Source organism: Callospermophilus lateralis, chromosome X (genome assembly GCF_048772815.1).
Source record: "Callospermophilus lateralis isolate mCalLat2 chromosome X, mCalLat2.hap1, whole genome shotgun sequence".
NCBI lineage: Eukaryota > Metazoa > Chordata > Mammalia > Rodentia > Sciuridae > Callospermophilus > Callospermophilus lateralis.
Window position 1 is genome coordinate 10,877,018 of NC_135325.1, and position 20,434 is coordinate 10,897,451.

A 20,434-nucleotide genomic window follows, 5' to 3' on the forward strand; every position below is an offset into this window, starting at 1 on the left:
ATATTGGTTCCTTAATGAAGATGAAGTTCTTGAATATTAAATTTTAACACAGTTGAAAATATCATCTTGTTAAGGTTTTAAAACTGCCAGCCTTGATTCTTTCCAATTTAAGTTGTGTTTCTTTTAGGATGATAGCTAATATCATATGAAAACAACTTCATCATCAATATTCACTCATTCTAATGTCTCCAATGTAGACAGATGCTAGCAGAGAAGTATACAATTGAATACTCTCTGAATTAAAAATTGGTCCATAATGAGTTTAGTTACAGTCCAGACAAAACGTAACCCCATCTGACATGGTCTTAGCATATACAGGAAAATTCATTAAATTAGCCCTAGACAGAAAGGCAAAGGGTCACAGTTCTCTACGCTGATGGAAATCACAAAGTTTTTTTTTTTTAAACTGAGGTTTTTAAGAGTCAGGGATGGATGGGATCCCACTTTCTAAATGTCTACACATTGGAGACAGAATTGATAGTCTTATTAGTCTGTGCTTTGTGTATTTAAAACATCCCAAGTCTGTGGTGCTAAAAGATTTATACAGCATTTTATATTTATAACTCATTTGTATTCATTACTCTTCAGGGCAGCTGCAAGAATGCTGTTATGATACTGGCCCCAGTTTTCAGACAGGACAACAGGCACTGAGAAATTATGTGATGGGATGAAAGCTGGCAAGTGAAAGAAAGAGGATTGTAACTAACTGAATTTTTTTTTGTCTCTTAGACTATATTAGAAGAAGTAAAAGAGAAACTGGAAATTCAGAAGACTTTTTTGGATTAGATGGATCTACCTAAACCTTGGTGGCTCACACCTCCCACAATTGCTAAATGCTTAGAAGTCTACACTTGTCTTTAAAGGTCTCTGTGTGGCCATGCATTTTTTTGTTGACACTACTAAATTGGGGGAGCAGGTTGGTTGGAGATTACTAGTTATCACCCCTGAATTTTTTGTCCATTATTTTTTGTCATTATTCTCTGCTACTATTTATTTAAACGGAAAGCAGAGGAAAACAGAATGATAAAATGCTAAGTTATTTCTCAGGAAACAAAAGTTAGCTGTGTGATTTTCACCAACTCTCAAGTAAGAGTGGGTAATAAGTTATATTGATTATCCTAAAACTTGCTATTCTGGAAATTACATGGAAAAGGAAAGTTAAAATCACGCTTTATTTTTTTTTCAATGCTGGGGATTGAACCCAGGGCCTAGCACATGCTAGAAAAGTGATCTACAATTGAGCCACACCCCTAGCCTAATCATCACTCTTTCCTAATGAAAGAATGACTTTGGTTCTATGGATGTCTTTCTGGGAGCAAGACATCATGGAATTGTCTTGCCATTGTTTCTGTGATTTTTTTTTTCCAATAATCCTGTTCTGTGAGGTTTTACATATTTTGAGATTTTAATTGTAGTAAAATATATGGAACATAAAATTTAATATTTAACCATTTTATGTGTATGGTTCATTAGTGTTTAATATAGTCACACGGTTGTACAACCATTCTCTAGAACTATTTTTGTCTTGCAAAACTGAAATTCTGTGTCCATTGAACTATTCCCTATTTCCCCCCTCTTATTAGTCCTTGGTTACTACCATTCTATTTTCTGTCTGTATGAATTTTACTACTTTATGTCTCATATAAATGAAATCATATATTATTTGTCTTTTTGTGTCTGGTTCCTTCCACTTAGCATAATATCCTCAAAGTTCATCTATCTAATAAGACATGTCAGAATTTCCTTCCTGTTTAAGGCTGAATACATATTGTGCTTTGTGTGTAGATATCACATTTTCTTTATTCACAAATGGACCTTGGATTGCTTCTGCCTTTTGGCTATTGTGAATAATGCTGCTATGAACATGGGAGTGCAAATAATCTCTTCAATGCCCTGCTTTAAATTACTTGGTATATACACCCAGGAGTTTATCACTTGGCAATTATATGTTGAATTTTTTGAGGAGTCACCATATTGTTTTTCACAACAGCTATACCAGTTTGTATTCCTATCAACAGTGCACAAGGGTTCAAATTTCTCTAATTATTACTACCACTTGTTATTTATTGGTTTTTTGATAGTAACCATCATGATGAATGCAGAATAGTACCTCATTGCGATTTTGATTTGCATTTTCCTAATAATTAATGATGTTGAACATTTTTATGTATTTGTTGGTTATGTGTATATATTCTTGGAGAATGGTCTATTCAAGTCTTTTGCCCATTGTAAATGTTGGGTTTATAGGGATTTTGTTGTTGAATTCTATGAAGTTTATGGTAAAAGGATCTCATAATCAAAGAGTTTGGAAAACCCTGTTTGTTTGATCAGCTTAAAGATTCATAGTATACCTATACACCATTAAAGGCTCTGAGAATTACTAAATTAATGAAAAATTGAAAAATCTATAAAACAATATTTCTATACATAACTAATATGGCACCATTTTATACTGAATATTTACTCCTATCTTGGGAGAGTGAATAACCACTGAATAGTTTGTAAAAAGCTTTTCTAGGTTTTTTAAACAATAGTTCATGAAGATATAGTTCTACATGAGAAGGGATGGCAATTGTAGAAGGCTTCATCTGCTGTGTCTCCCAACCAGATACACCCAGATAAGTTTTTTTTTTCTTTCACTACTTTTCAAATAGTTATTGAGTGCTGAGAAAGTGACTGAGTTATAGATTTATAAACTATAGTTTATAAAACTATAGTTTTTATAGTTATATAGGAAGAGTTACAGTTTCTTCCTTCAAGAATCTCTGTGGGGAGCTAAGGAAGTAGAGTTTGGTAAAAATGGTATGATAATTATAGGACATATTATCTTAGGTTATTGTGGTCAAAAGTAACAGATATCAAATCAACTTAGCTTTAGTAAGATAAACAAATGTGTTAAAAAGATACAGAAGTGTGTTTAAAATGCAAGGGCAGGAATGCAGCCAACTTAGGAAAGACCTGTGAAGCAGTCAGTATCATTTGTCCCTTCTTCTCTTTGAGGGTCTGCCTAAATCTACTATATACAATATTATTTTGATATTACTGTCACAAAGATCTTTAGTTTATATATTATAGTTGTATGCATTTGCAGATGGGATTTTGCTTTTTATCAGTTTTGATTCTAATTCCTAGGAGAGTGACTGACTCAGCATGTATCTTGTGTCTATACATGTTTCAGTCAACTGTGGCTAGAGGTTGGAGTCACATTATTAAACATGGCTGTTGCAGGGCATGGTGACCCACACCTATAATTCCAGCAACTTGGGAGGCTGAGACAGGAGGATCACAAGTTTGAGGCCAGCCTCAGCAAAAGACAGGCCTAAATGGCCCTGTCTCAAAATAAAAAATAAAAAGTCTGGGGTATACAACTCAGTGGTAAAGTGCCCCAGGTTTCAATCCCCAGTACCACAAAATCATCTTTATCATCATTGTCGTCGTCATCATCATCATCATCGAAAAAAGAAAAGAAAAACATGGCTCCTAGCACTCAACATACTCTACAATCTCACCTCTTATCACTTGCTGTATACATGCCATGTCTCTCCTCTGATATCAATAGTGATTGCCTATTGAGGAAACCACAAAGAATTAACATAAAAGTTTACTATTGATAAGATAATTACAGATAAATATTTATAGATTTTACCTACATACCAATCATAAGCATTTACATGTAGGTGAAAATATGCACATTAATGATAAAAAGAAATGATTTAAATAAAGATTGTTCTTAACAAGAATGCACTACTGAAAAATGTAAATATCATTGAAATAAAAGGGCAACATATCTAATTTGGGGTTTTTAGACATTGATTTCTTAAACTCAGATGTTGCTGTCCTATGTGCCTGTTTTACCCCAATTTGGATAAAAAGTGACAGTAGTCATTCAAGTGAATCACACAGCCTCCATGAGACGGACTGCAGATATTCATTTGCTGACTTAACACTGTCATCTGCCTTTATATATGTTAGCAACTAGAACTAATTGTTGAGGTAATGAATAAGTAAGAGAGGATTTAGGCAATCTCACTAAAGACAGATTAGCTCCCTGAAGCCAGAGAACAATAAATCAAAGTAGAATCCAGGTCTGAGAAGTTGGCAGAGAGCAAATTCACTGCATACATAAAATATTTTTGTTAAATACTATTCACTAGAGGAGATCAGTTCTGTCTGTGCTTAATTTGCAATTTGAGGAGAAATTTGTAGATGCAGAAAGGGAAATATTTGGGAAATTGTTTTACATATTTCACAGAGAAGCATTTTCATCTTATGGGTTTTAGAAAATGTATTCTATAGTTGATTTCCTGCAAAAATTGTATTTTTACTATAGGCATTATACAGTTTTGACATGGGTAATGAAAATTCTAAATTGGTTACCTCATTCTTTAAACCTGTCATATTATTGTAGTCTGAAAATTCATGATTTCACTTACATACTTCTTCAAATAGTTTAAATTCATGAAGCTAGATGTTGCTGTTTTTCTCTTTTGTCCCACGAAGCTTTAACTTTTCTTGTGTTTCCCAAGGTGCTTTACCACTGAGTTACATCCCCAGCCCTTTCAACTTTTTTAAAAATTTGAGACAGGGTCTTACTAAGTTGCTCAGGCTAGTATGGAGCTTGAATTCTCTTGCCTCAGCCTCCCAAGTAGCTGGGATAACAGGTACAAGCCTGGCAAGGTTTAACTCTTTAATCCTGTGAAGGCATCTTATTTTGTAAAGATGCTGATCTCTTTAAGGATATGGTTGCTAATATCCAAGATGCTTATGTTTAAGATTTTATAACATTTCTTACTGAAGGTATTGGAAAATTATCATTTTTTAATTGTAATGAAGGGAAATAGCTTATTGTTTGCTTTGCACTATTTATGCCAACATATTATTCTTTGGCAAAGGAGAAAATAACAGCAATTTCAAGAAAATAAACTAAGTTAATTACCCCCCTTTTGTTTGAACTTGGAGATATATATATATATATATATATATATATATATATATATATATATATATATATATAAACTCCCGTGACTATGGTTTCAACAGCATATGTGCATATGTCTATTAAAATTCTCTTGCTTGTTAGTTTTAAAAGAGAAGCATATTTGTGGTATCATCAAATCTCTTGTAGATATTTTAACCTGCAGACTGTTTCATTCAGTTATTTACCCATTCAATAAATTAGACTGTGAACTGATTTCTAACCTAAGGATTTTATATCTGTTTTAAATCAGCAGCCAGGAAACTACATTCTCCAGACCAAAAAATTTCTTATTTTTGAAAACAAAGTTTATTGGACCACCATCCTACTTGATTCACTGATATATCTTTGGGTGCTTTGGCAGTAAAACACAGTTGAATAATTTCAACAGAGACCATGTGGGTCACAAACCTGAAACTATTTAGTATATAGCCTTTTACAAAAATCTTTATGAGAAATTCTGTTTTTCACTACAAAATATGAAGATTTTGGGGAATGTTACTCCTGGTCTTACAACTCCTGTGTTTTCATCTGAGCAAACTAAAAGTCAACAACTCTTCATGTACCCATTAAAGAACTGAGGTTACAGGACCACCTACTACCTCACAATCTGTCAAGACAGGTAAATGATGAGAGGTCACAGTCAAGATTTCCTTACCTGGAGCAGAAGCTACTGGGGCCATTTTATGAATAGACAGGGGTAAATCCTAACCTTGACTAATTTGTGGAGACTGGGTACTAGCATAAAAGTAAGAAAAAAAAAACAGTAAGGGTTCCATGGGCTTCTAAACTTTGATGGCTTTTACCTTCAGAAACTCCATCAGTGTGAAAAGCTGAGAAAGACACCTTTGAGCCTCTGTTTGCAGGAAGGAAAAAACAATGTTTCTGAAATATGCTTAGAGGAGTCTCTATAACAAAGGACTACTCTGCAGGGGAAAGAAACTACATCAGAAATTTGTCCCACAAAGTGAAAGGCCAATATCCCACTCTCGCTACTTCAAGCCTTCCTTTCTTATCTAAGGCAAGTAAGCTAAGAGACACTTTTGAAGGTTACAACCTAGAGACACAGGTTAAATAAAAGAGTGGATATTTTTGTCCATCTAAATTAAGCTTTATTATTCGAAAACATTAGAGGCTATTGTAGATGTTCTATCAAATTAAATTTTTATTAAAATATTGTACTTAGAAACCAAAATGAAATAACGGGCTGTGTACTATTTACCTTTTGGCTAAAAAAGTATCATCAATACGTAATTATCCATGATATTAAAATTTTAAATAAACTAATTTAATTCTGTTTATTGATGCCTATTAATTATACAGTGATATAATTGTGGTATATTTTATATAAATATAACATAATTTGATGTGTTTAACTTTCCAATACCTCCCCTTACCCTCCCACTTACCATTTATCCCCTTCCTCTATCCAATGGTCTCCCTTCTACTTTCATGATATCCTTTTTTTCTTTATTGTCCTCTATTTTTCCAAAGGAGACAAAACATGACAATTATCTCTCTGAATCTGGCTTATTTCACTTAACGTGATGTTTTCCAGATCCATCTGTTTTTCTGCAAATGGTATAATTTCATTCCTCTTTTTGGTTGAATAAAACCCTGAAATTTAATTGGGAGGTAATAGAATGCTTCTTCTCCCTCACCCTTTGCCATACCAACAGGTATTAAGCATAACAATAGTGGATCACAGCTCAAAAATATTTCAAGACAAAAAATTCTCTCTAAGGAGGGGTATAAAAAGGGAAACTGAAAGCCAGTAGGGGAGAAAAATACACAAGAGGATTTTGAATATTCGGATACTTTGAGCTATAGTATATATTAAACACAGCCAAATTCCTAGCCAGAGTACCATAAAGTTACACCAAAAGCCTATTTTCATGAGTTTCTATTAGCCAATGAATCAGATCCAGTTTTCAACAAAAGATTAAAAAGCATTCTAATAGACAAGGGAAAATGGGTGGAATAATAGAGGCAAGTACCAGAACCATTTTCAGATATGAAATATTGTAATTATCAGACAGGATTTAAAATAACTATGATTAATATGTTAATAGATATAATGGGGAAAAAGGTAGATAACATGTAAAAACTTGGGTAATGAAAGCAAAGAGATGGAAACTCTAAGAAAAGAGTCAACAGAAAATAATAGAAATGAAAACAGAAAGGTGGCTGCACTAAGAATAAAGAATGTTGCTTAGTAGAGAATCAGTGAACTTGAAGATAAGTTATTAGAATCTTCTCAAATGGAAATGTGAGGGAAAAAAAGAATGACAAAGAACGTAACAGAATAATAACTGTGGGACAATTTAAAAAGTGTGCAACATGTAATCAGAAAACCAAAAGAAAAAAAACAGAGGAAATATTTAAACTAATAAGGCTAACAATTTCCCAAAATTAATTAAATAAACCAAAGTATGAATCCAGGAAGCTCAGAGAACACCAAGCAGGATGACTATCAAAAAATACTACCTCAAGAGAGGTGTGGTGACAAGCAGTTGTAATCCCAGGAGATGGGGAGGGCTGAGGCAGGAGGATCTTGAGTTCAAAGCCAGCCTCAGCAATTTAGTGAGACCCTAAGCAACTTAGGGAGACCCTGTCTCTAAATAAAAACATAAAAGGGGCTGGGGATGTGGCTCAGTGGTTAAGCACCCCTGGGTTCAATCCCTAGTGCCCTCCCCCCAAATAGTACCTCATCATATCATATTCAAACTGTAGAAATACAAAGAAAAACAATTTTTGGTACCAGGGATTGAATTCAGTGCTAACTTGACCACTGAGCCACATCCCCAGTCCTATTTTTTTTTGTATTTTATTTAGAGACAGGGTCTCACTGAGTTGCTTAGTGCATTGCTTTTGTTGAGGCTGCTTTGAACTCATGATCCTCCTGCCTCAGCTTCCTGAGTCACTGGGTTTATAGGTGTGTTCCATCATGCCTGGCTAAAAATATTTTTTTAAAGAAATGAAAAGACAAAAAGCACCTTATCTCTAGAGAAATAAAAATAAGATTTACTACATACTGTATGTCATAAACTGTGCAAGCAAGAAGAGAGTGGGTAGAATATTTAAAGTGTTCAATAAAATAAAGAGCAAATCAGAATCTAAATTCAGCAAAAATTATTCTTTAAAAGTGTCAGATTAATAAAGACTTTCTTAGACAATAATTCAAGGTGTGTATATAGCTAAGTGTGTAGAGTGCTTGCCTAGCATGAACAAGGCCCTGGATTCAGTCTCAAGCACAGTAGTAACCATAAAAATAATCATAATTGAGAGAATTCATTACCAGCAGATCTATCTTATAAGAAAACTTTAAGAAGTTCTTTAGGGAGCAGGAAAATTATATAGGATGGAAACTTGGATCTGTACAAAGAAAGGAAGAATGTTAGAGAAAAAAATAAAGGCAAAATATTTTTATGTTTTTATTAAACTAAAATATAACTTTGTTTAAAATAATAATAGTAGTAGTAGTAGTAGTAGTAGTAATGCATTTGGTGATTACAACACATATAAAGTACGCTAACTGATAGAAATAGTTTTTAAATTTGTTAAATTATATTAGTTAAATTTCTAGAGTAATCACTAAAAATTATACTTTTTTGAAAATTTTCTGGAGGAAAAAATGAATCATATGGAATGTTCATTAAAACTAGGGACAGGGCTGGGGCTATGGCTCAGTGGTGGAACACCTGCCCCACATGTGTGAGGCACTGGGTCCAACCCTAGGCACCACATAAAAATAAATAAAGATATTATGTCCATCTACAACTAAAAAAAAATTAGAAAAAACAGGGACATCATTAAGAAAAAAGAATGCCAAAAAAGAAATAAATACCAACAGCAATCAATAGGAAGTTGTTACAAACACGATAGATATTAATCCAACTATATCAATAATTGCTTGCAATGCATTTGACATAAATATGCATTGTCTGAATAGACTAAAACACTCACATATATTGTCTATAAGATATCCAATTTATAAAGGGATACAAATAGGAAAATAAGAACTCAAAGTATCACTATTTGCCAGTGACCTGATTCTATATTTAGAAGATCTGAAAAATTCCACCAGAAAACTTCAAAAACTATTAAATAAATTCAGTAAAGTAGCAGGATATAAAACCAACACCCATAAATCAAATGTGTTCCTATATTTCAATGATGGATCCACTGAAAGAGAAATTAGGAAAACTACCCCATTCACAATAGCCTCAGAAAAAAACAAAATACTTGGGCATCAATCTAAAAGAGGTGAAAGACCTCTACAATGAATATTAGAGAACACTAAAGAAAGAAATTGTAGAAGACCTTAGAAGATGGGAAGACCTCCCATGCTCTTGGATAAGCAGAATTAATATGGTCAAAATAGCCATATTACCAAAAGTATTATACAGATTTAATGAAATTCCTATTAAAATCCCAATGACATTCTTCATAGAAACAGAAAAGAGCAATCATGAAATTCATTTTGAAAAATAAAAGACCCAGAATAGCAAAGCAATCCTTAGCAAGAATAGTGAAGCAGGAGGCATCACTATACCAGACCTTAAACTATACTACAGAGCCATAGTAACAAAATCGACATGGTATTGGCACCCAAACAGACATGAAGACCACTGGTACAGAACAAAGACATAGAGACAAACCCACATAAATACAATTATGTCATACTAGACAAAGGTGCCAAAAAACATTCTTTGGAAAAAAATCCCAACAAATGGTGCTGGGAAAATTGGAAATCCATAGGAAGCAAAATGAAATTAAACCCCTTTCTCTCACCCTGCATGAAATTCAACTCAAAGTGGACCTGAGACAGGCACTAGAATAAAGACCCTGAGCTTAATAGAAGAAAATGTAGGCCTAAATATTCACTATGTTGACCTAGGACCTAACTTTCTTAACAAGAATCCTAAAGCACAATAAGTAAAATCAAGTATCAATAAGTGGGGTGGATTCAAACTTAAAAGTTTCTTTTCAGCAAAGGAAACAGTAAAAAATGTGAAGAGAGAGTCTACAGAATGGGAGAAAATCTTTGCCACATGCACCTCAGTTAGATCACTAATCTCCAGGATATATAAAGAACTCAAAAACTTAACACCAAAAAACCAAGTTACTCAATAAATACATGGGTTAAGAAACTGAACAAATACTTCACAGAAGAAGAAATACAATCAATCAACAAATATATAAAAATGTTTAACATCTCTAGGAATTAGAAAAATGCAAATCAAAACTACTCTAAGTTTTCATCTCACTCCAGTCAGAATGGCAATTATCAAGAATACAAGTAACAATAAATGTTGTTGAGGATGTGGGGAAAAAGGTACACTCATACATTGCTGATCAGATGGAAAGCAGCATATAGATTCCTCAGAAAATTTGGAATGGAAACATCATTTGACCCAGTTATCACTCCTTGGTTTATACCCAAGAGACTTAAAATCAGCATACTACAGTAACACAGTCACATCAGTGTTTATAGCAGCTCAACTCACAATAGCTACAACTATGAAACCAACCTAGATGCACTTCAACAGATGAATGGATAAAAAAAAAAAACGTTGTACATATACAAATGGAGTATTATTCAGTGTTAAAAAAGACTGAAATTATGGCATTTGCAGATAAATAACTGGAACTGTAGAATATCATGCTAAGTGAAATAAGCCAATCCAAAAAAAAAAAAAAAAAAAAACAAAGGTGGAATGTTTTCTCTGATATGCAGAAGCTAATTCACCATAAGGAGGTGCTAGGGAAGAATACAGGTACTTTTGATTAGGCAGAGGGGAGTGAGAGGAGGGGAGAGAGCATGAGGTAGGAAGGATAGTAGAATGAATTGAACATTATTACCCTATGTACATATATGATTATGCGACCTGTGTGATTCTACATCATGTAAAACCAGAAGAATGAGAAGTTATTTTTCATGTATGTATGATGTGGTAAAATGCATTCTACTGTCATGTATAATTAATTAGGACAAATACAAAAAGATATCCAATTTAAATGAAAAGACATAGATAAATTAATGGGGGGGCGCTGGGGCTGGGGCTCAGTGGTAGTGCACTTGCCTGGCATGTGTGAGGCACTGGGTTCGATTCTCAGCACCATATACAAATAAGTAAAATAAAGGTCTATCAACAACTTTATATATATATTAAAGTAATGGGAATGAGGAAGATATATCATGCTAACATCAGTTTAAAAAAGGTGAAGTAGCTATATTAATTTCATATAAATTATGATGTAGATACAATTATGACTTCAGAATAAAAAATAGATATAAAGAAAGGCACTATCTAATATTAAAGAGCAAATTTTCCAAAAAGTCATAACAATACTAAATATGTGGGCACTTAACAAAAAAGTGTCAAAATACATGAGACAAAACTAATTAAACAGAAAAAAGAAATGGATAAATCTAATATTATAGGGAGGGACTTCACCACCTTCTCCCATTAGTAATCACCAAGTCAAGCAGGCAGAAAATAGATAAAAAATATGTTAATGTGCAGAGCATTATTAATCAACTTGATCTAATTGACATTCATAAAATACACTATCCAACAATAGTAAAAGACATGTCTCGAAATCACAGGGAACACTCACAATAGAGTATATTTGGGGCTGGAAAACACACATTACCAAATTTAAAATAATGATCATTCTCTGAGTTGTATACTAAGATCACAATGAAATTGATTTAGAAAAATTGCAAAAAGATAGCTGGAAAATGCTCAAATATTAGAAATCTAAACAACACATTTTTCCATACTACATACTTAAAGAAGACTCAAGAGAATTAAAAAATTAGTTTGAACTAAGCAAATATGAAGATACAACTTATCAAAATGTATGGGATACATCAAAAACAATGTTTACAGGGAAATTTATGGCATCATTTGTATATATTAGAAAAAATGAATATCCAAACTCAACAATCTAAGCCTCCCCTTTTGGAAACAAGAAAGACAATTTATGCCTGCAGCAAGTAGAAGAAAATAAATTATAAAATTAGAACATAAATAAATAAAATTGAAAACAGGAAAACACAAAGACTATCAATGAAACCAAGCTGATGTCTAAAAAGATAAAAAGTATTGATAAACATCTCCATGCTATCCAGGAAAAAAATATGAAAACTCAATAAGTCAAAATATTTGAAATAAAAGAGAAGTCACAATTACTGATACTATGGATAATAATGGAATACTATGAATAATTCTATGCTGATAAATTTGATAACTTAGATGAAGTCAACTCCTTTCTTGAAAAAACAAAACTACCAAAATTCACACAAAGAGAAATAGATTATCTGAATAGACATTTTTTTTAAAGGATTTGAATCAATAATTAGTATCATTCCAAGAAAGAAAGCACCAGGTCCAGATGGTTTCAATTTTGAATTCTATTATATATTTAAGGAAGAAATGATACTAGTTCTCTATAATGTCTTCCAAGAAAATTGAAGCAGAGGGAAGATCCCTAACACACATTATCAGCCACTATTACTCTAATACCAAAAATAGACTTACAAGAAATGAAAATTACAGATCAATATCCCTTATGAAAATTCATTTAAAATTCTCAAAATAATATTGTACCATGTACATAAGTAATTTATTATTATGATCAAGTGAGATGTATTCTAGCTGTGTAAAGGTACATCAATATTCAAAATTTAATCAATGGAACAAACTACATTACTAGGCTACAAAAGGAAAATCACATGACTTTCTCAACTCATGTAGAAAAAAATTGATAAAATCAACACCCAATTATAAAAACTCAGCAAACCAGAAATAAAATATAAATTCCTAAACTCAATAAACAACTACAACAAACCTATAGCAATTATACTTAATGTGATTAACTGGATGTTTTCCATTTAAGATGGAACAATTCAAGAATGTCCTTTCTCATCCCTCCTACTCAATACAATGGAAGTCCTAAATTAATTTAATAAAAGGAAAATAAAATCAAATAAATACATTTGGGAAGTAAATGCATTTTTGAAAGTAAGAAATAATACTGTCTTTTTTTGCAGATTAAATGTTTGTCTATGTATAAAATCTCAAAGAATAAGACAACATAAAACAAAGAAAAACTCCTGGACTTGCCTAGCACATGTGAGGCACTGGGTTTTATTCTCAGCATTGCATAAAAGTAAATATATAAAATAAAGGTATTGTGTCCATCTACTACACACACACACACACACACATATGTTAAAGTTAACATGTAAAAATCTATTGCTTTCCTCTGTGAATAGTTAATGACTGAGTTTTGAAATTTAAAAATATTATTTCCAAAAGCACCAGGAAATGTGACTTGATTAGGCATATATGCAAAAAGTGTATAAGATATATATGTGTTACATTATAGAACTCTAATAACAATGTTAAATACTATAAATAAATGGAGAGATATTCCATGTTTATGAGTTGGAAGATCTAATAGTCAAGACGTTAATTCTCTCCAAATTGATTTACAGATTCAACGCAATTCCCATCAAAATCCTAGCAAACTATTTTGTACACATTGTTAATTTCTAAGGTTAGTATAGAAAAACAAAAATCTTGGCTAAAAATCTTGTTTTTCACATACTTTAAATCACACTGGATCATAGCCTTTAGTATAATACACAAAACTATAATACCTCTATAAGAAAACATGAGAAAGTCTAGGTAATCTTGGGTTTGGTGAGAAGTTTTAAAATTTAACACTAAAAGCACAATCTGTAAAAGAAAAAAGTTGATAAATTGGGCTTAATTGAAATTAAAACCTTCTGCTGGGTAAAAGATCTAAACACATACCTTAACAAAGAAGATATTCAATTGGCAAATAAGCATGTATAAAGATAATCAACATCAATTTTCATTACAGAATTGTAATGAAATTTTAAAAAATTTAATACTGCTACCCACCTATTAGAATGGCTAGAATCCAAATGTCTGATAATTTCAATTGCTGGTGAAGATATGGAATAACAGGAATTCTCAATAATGGCTGGGAAATATTGTATTCACATTTGAAGGTAGTGTTTTGCAAAGCTAAATGTAGTCTTTTTCTCTGATTCAGTAGTTGTACTCCTATGTAGTTGTACTCAATAAATTGGAAAACATGTCTATAAAAAATGGGCATGTGAAGGTTTGTAGCATCTTTATTTATACCCTCAAATCCATAATTAATGAGGATATTCTTAAGTAGGTGAATGGACAAATAAACTGAGATATATTCATGTAATGAAATACTATTACCCTATGATAAAAGTATAAGAACTATCAAATAATGAAGAGATATTAAATCTTCACATGCATATTGCTAAGTGAAAGAAGTTAATCTTATAGTAACCCTATATAACACAGTTTTATATTATTCTAGATAAGGAAAAACCATAGACAATAAATTGTTCATTTTTATATAGATCTGAAAATATGAAGCACAGGAGATTTTTTTAGTGAAACAAAACCATTCTGTTATAGTAACACTGGATACATGACACTAAACATTTGTCAAAATCATAGATATTCATGACACAGAGTGAATCTTAATATACCCAAGTTTTGAAAACTTATTTAAGAGGTGAAGTGATCCTTGGATACAATGCATGTTGTAATAAAATAACCAGTGTTACAAACGTGTGAAATGACCTCACTGAAGCAAGTGGGGGAATATGTGGTGACAAAAGTAATTTTGGAAATGAGCAAAATCTGAAACACCAAAGCTAAAAGAAATTGAACATACCCACCACATTCTACTTGATAAAGATTTTCCTGGTATATTTCCTGGTGTGTGTGTGTGTGTGTGTGTGTGTGTGTGTGTGTATATATACTGATATTTTTCTCCTGGTGTGTGTGTGTGCGTGTGTGTGTATGTGTGTGTGTATATGTATGTGTGTATATATATATATATATATATATATATATATATATATATATATATATATCAGGTTAGGATTCACATATGTATTTATTTACTCTGAGAGGGCTCAGAAATGATGACACATCAGTATAATGAGCACACCTAACATCCAGCTCTTGGTTTCTAATACCATTCTCCAATAAAAGAAACCAGAGTTCCTTGGTGATTTGCCCAAATCAATGACTGGAGTAGGAAACAGGATGAAGTTTGCATACTATATAACACCAGAAAGAAAGCAAGTGCTCCAGAAAAAATGGTGATCTACAATGAACTGGGTATGTCAAAGGGACACAGGAGCCATTTTAAAAGGCTACCAGTGGTCAAAACTGAAACAGTTTGAACAAGTAAATAAGTAACAAAGTACTATCAGATTATAGCTGAAAATATAACAAATATCCATAAGTCTCTACTGATATAAACAAATTTCTGAATAAATAACAGAGGAGAAGAGACGAATCACTGATGTGGAAGAAGTTCAAACACTGTATGTATGTATGTGCTGGGGATTGAACCCAGGGACTTGTGCATGCGAGGCAAGCACTCTACTAACTGAGCTATGTCCCCAACCTTCAAATAATTTATGGAGCCATTCTGCCCTCAATTGACATGGCATCATTCCCCACTATTCAAGGATGGACTACAAAAATCACAGAATAGAAAGAAGGGAAAAAGAGTGACTTTAGGATATAAAAACCTTACAAAGACTACTTCAGTCAGGTGAGTGAGAGTCAACATCACAAAAGTCATATTGGTAACATAAATCCATGATTTGAGGTAGTAAAAATGACACTTTATCTCTGTGGTCTTCCTCCCTGAAACCTGTAATTCCAGTATAATCATAAGAAAACATTAGACAAATCCCTTATGGACATTAAAAAATATCTGATTAGTAATTTTCACAATTCTCAAGGTCATCAAAAATATAGGACCCGAGAAACTGTCATAACTTAAAGGAGCCTAAGTGGAATATGGTATTCTGGATGGATCCTGAAGAGAAAAGGGACATTAGGTATGGAGCTAAGAAATGAATGAACTATGGAATTTAGTTAATAATGTGTCAGTATTGGTACATAAATTGTAATAAATTGACCATACTAACCACACTAATGTAGTAGCTTATTAATATGGGTGGGGAGTATATGGGAACTTTCTGTACTCTCTTCATAATTTTTCTGTAAATATTCTACAAAGCCAAAAGTTAAAACAAAATGTTGTCAGCCCTACTTTAAATAAAAGAAAAATGCAAGTGATTGGTTTGCACACCTTTTTATGGCAGAATTTTTAAAAAGTGATTTTGTTGAAAGAAGATAACAAGATGGTTGCAGATATCCCCAACAATTGAAGAGTCAGTTTAAGCCCTGATTCCTATCTGTGGGAAATTATTTCTTTAGGCATGGAAAGATAGCATATTGCATGGCATAGAAAATTGGAAAGAAATCTACAAGATATTGTGATGTTCATCCCTAAACAGCCCTTGCAAATATTTAATAGGAATTCATTACATATATTCTTTTTTATAAAATTAAAATTTACAGTTTTTATTGTGTTTAAAAAGAGAGGTGTTTGTTCATAGAAATGAATTCTTATCAAGAAATGGAATTAAATGTGAATGAAGGACCCTTCTGATAAAAGGCAAAAATTGGAAAAAATATTACATGAAGTAAAAGCAATGGAAAATTCATTGCTTTTTTGAAGCAACCCCACAGAGTTAATTCCTCAGTGGTGCTGAAGGCTTTTGCTTTGAAATTCATTTTATTGACCTAAAGCTTAAACTGCAGGGTGACTCAAGGATAATTGACAGGAGGGAGAGAACATCATGCTAGCATTGTCACGTATGCCCTCACTCAGTCCCTTGTTAAAAGATGCATTATGTAAATGTATCCCCCACTGAATTTTGCTAGCAATTTTTTCTGTCCCTGGTAAATATTACCTATGTTTTTCAATAAGGAGGGGGAAAATACACCCTTTCAAATGGTTGAGTGATTATGTCTCCACACTTTGATTTCTTCCTGACATTCAAGCCCACATAAAAAGTTCCAAACCTAAAGGTAGTTTTACTTTTTACCTGACTTATGTGTATAGTGTGGGTTTAGATTTAAAAAAACATATCTAGAAGCAGGAAAAAGATGGAATTAAACTTTGAAACATGTATTTTTGGTGATATTTGTTTCTAGAGTTGCTTGGTAATGCAGTGATGTAGCTGTAAAATCAATATCCATTCCATAAGCTAAAAATTGATCAATTATCTATCCAGCTATGTATATATCACCCAAAACATACAATCCACTGATATAGATACATGAAGAAGTGAAAGAAACAAATCGTGTTAAGCTATTCATTAATCAGAATCCAGATTACTCTTCATTTAAATACTGTGGAAATTATAGGGGAATGCAATGATCTGTATATTTGATAGAGTCAATGAAGTATTTTTCACTAAAAAAATTTCTCATTAATAGTGCTTATAAATCATATAAGAAAACATCATCATTGTTAGAAAACAAAAAGAGTAGTGGGCCTTTATGAAAAAACAGACACAATATGAATAAATGATAAATGTCTATGGTTCACCTTTGAGCTGATGGTTACCCATGCTTTAACATCAGCTTTTACTAATGGGAGCCCTTGAGAATTTAGTTCTTTTGCTTAAGGCCATTGAGAAAATCCAATTAATACTGAAAGACACGTAAAAACTAGTTGGAAAAAATACATTCCATTCATAAATTTTAGAGATAAAAGACTATCTTTTGACTCTCCATTTGTAGTGTGTCTTCCTAGCATTAAGGAAAAAATAGAATCTTATTTTATAGTCTGAAAAAATCTCTCCTATTTTGTTCTTTTAGTAGCAATGTGTTTGTAGAGAAAGTGACTTGAGCAAAATAAAGTTGATGGCCTTTGATGTCAACTTGAATTTTAACTTGTGTTCTCCAGAACCCTGAACTATCTTGCAAGAATGTTTCTTTTAATCCTAAGCATACTCCATGTAAAACCACTAACTATAAATGAAAGAGAGTCCTGGGATTCAAGCACATACACATTTCCAGGGAGAGGGCTTGAAAATTAAATCCCGAATAAAACTTTTGCAACTGTCATTTATATTTGAACAGTAATTTGAAATGATTTTCTAGAGTTACAGTGATTAAACCTCTTTATCTGTATATTTTTTTAAAAGAGGATTTGACTAAATGTAGGTATATATTCAGTGTAAAAACTTAGCCACGCAAAGAGGGAAGGACTTATTAACCACAGGTAATCGATTCAGGCTTTAGTGTCACATAGCTGTGGAGTGGAGCCAGTATGTCTTCTCTGGGCAAGCTTCTTCCCTCATAGCTCAGCTCATTAGTATGCAGCTGGAAAATATCAGCACAGAGAATGCCAAGACAGACAAAGAAACGACTCAAGGGAGATTTAAAATCCCTGACTATACATATTCCCATAAAGTTTAAAGAACATAACTGTTCACAGCAGGGCAAAGTCCCACAGTTTTCTTTCAGTGAAACAATCCACATTACCCCTGTGGCTAGAATGATGAGAAAATGAATTTGAAAATATCTACAGAATAGTGCTGATGTCTTTGGTCAAGAAATAATAGTGGGAACTTTCATTTTCTGAGACCTATAGCTTGTTACAGATACAAATGGCTTAGTGAGGTTACCATTGTAACATCAGTCTGGGGTGGCCTGGATCTTCTGTTTGTATCAATATTTTTTAATCACGATGGTTTCTCTGAAGTGAAAGAAAAGCAGATGTGGCCATTCTTAGAAAATTTAAATTCTCCAAGACATTTTTCTTCATTTATTTGGTACTTTGAGAAAATTATCCTTAAAAAAAACCTTCCTACCCCCAACAAAGACAGCTATCATGTATTAAGTGTTACTATTTGCCAGGCTGAGTGCTAAATGGTCCTTATGTACATTATTCACCTAACTCTTCTCTCAAAACCCTAAGAGGATGATATTATCACGGACATTTCATAGATGAGGAAACAGAGTTTCACAGAGGTTAAGATTCTTTGTTACATGTTAAACAATTAAAAAGTGGCAGAAACTTCCTTAATCCCAGGTATGTGTATCTGTGTCTGCATCCAGTGTTGTTCATTTTATGGATTCACTTAGGGGCTTAAGTTCTTCATATTTTTTCTACATATGCACATCTGTGTAATAATGGAAAGTGCATTTGTTTGAGCTTGGCAAGTTAAAACATGCAGGCCTGGACAATTAGGTTGTTACAATTTGGTAGTAGTAGCAGCATGACACCAATTGAAATGACTGGAAATAACCTCTGGCAAATCATTTGATTTACTTTTATGACACTATGGCCTCATTTTTGAAGACCATTTTGCACTAACCTTTCATGGTGTAACTCACCTTGCTTCAACTGAACAAGGAATGTAACCCTACCTTGTCATCCTCTATTTTACTTCTCTGAAATGACTCTAGAATTCTTTATTTCTCTGGCTTACCAAGAGATAGGGATATAGTATTTTTATTTGATGTTAATTCAATTACATTTTGGAAATAAGTGGATGCTACAAATATGAATTAATAAAGGCTGAGGCTCTTATTGGAATAATAAGCAAATAGTTTCCAACTTAATGGGAAAGGAAGAAACTTTGGTTTTAATTATGCAACTTCATAACTAGGTTATTCTGATGAAATTTACCAAATTTGTCCTCTATTTTGCAGGCAGCTTCATTATACCAGCTATCAATAAAAATCTTGAGAAAACTCAAAAACTGGTGCTGAGATATTGCAATTTAATGTAGAGAAATTATTTCATTTATTCATTCAACAAATATTATTGAATGGCTCTGTGTACTACACACTGTTTTAGATACTGAGGCTACACTTGTATACAAAATAAAATCAGCCCTGTCCTCATCATACTTTGTCAAATGTGACCTCCATATGATACAGATTTTTATATGTAAATTCTTTGACACATTTCTCAAGGAGAGCAGTATCTACTTCTCGTTACCCTGAATTTGGATTGTTCTATGTGATTTGCTTGTAATCAATGCAATTCAAGGGAAACAAAGCTGCATGATTTTTGAGGTGAGGTCACAAAAGGCAATATGACTCACAATTAAAAGGGTTTTCTTAAATGCATGGTAGGAGGTGGTAGAACACACCCTAACCTTGAGAATCATTTGTCTACAAATTCTTTTAGCTTTAATATGTTGTAGGTGATTTCTTCCTGACTTGAAGAAGGAAAGTTAGTCTTCATTCACTTAGAGCAATAATATGATGGATACCTGTTCCTTTCCATTCATTTTTTTTTCTATAGCTGGAGATACCAGTAGTGGAGGATGAGGATAGCTTAAATAGAAATTACTGCAATTAGTTCTTGGAGGAAACTTGGGCTCTATATTCTCAATCATATTTTGTTAAATATTCAGGTCTTCCTCTACCTGCCCAGAGGTGTCACACTTTCTGATTGTTTCAGCCTCCAAATTCCAAGGAGGTTTATATCATTCTCCAAGCACAGATGTGTGCTTTGAAAGATGTCAGCTCCCAGTGT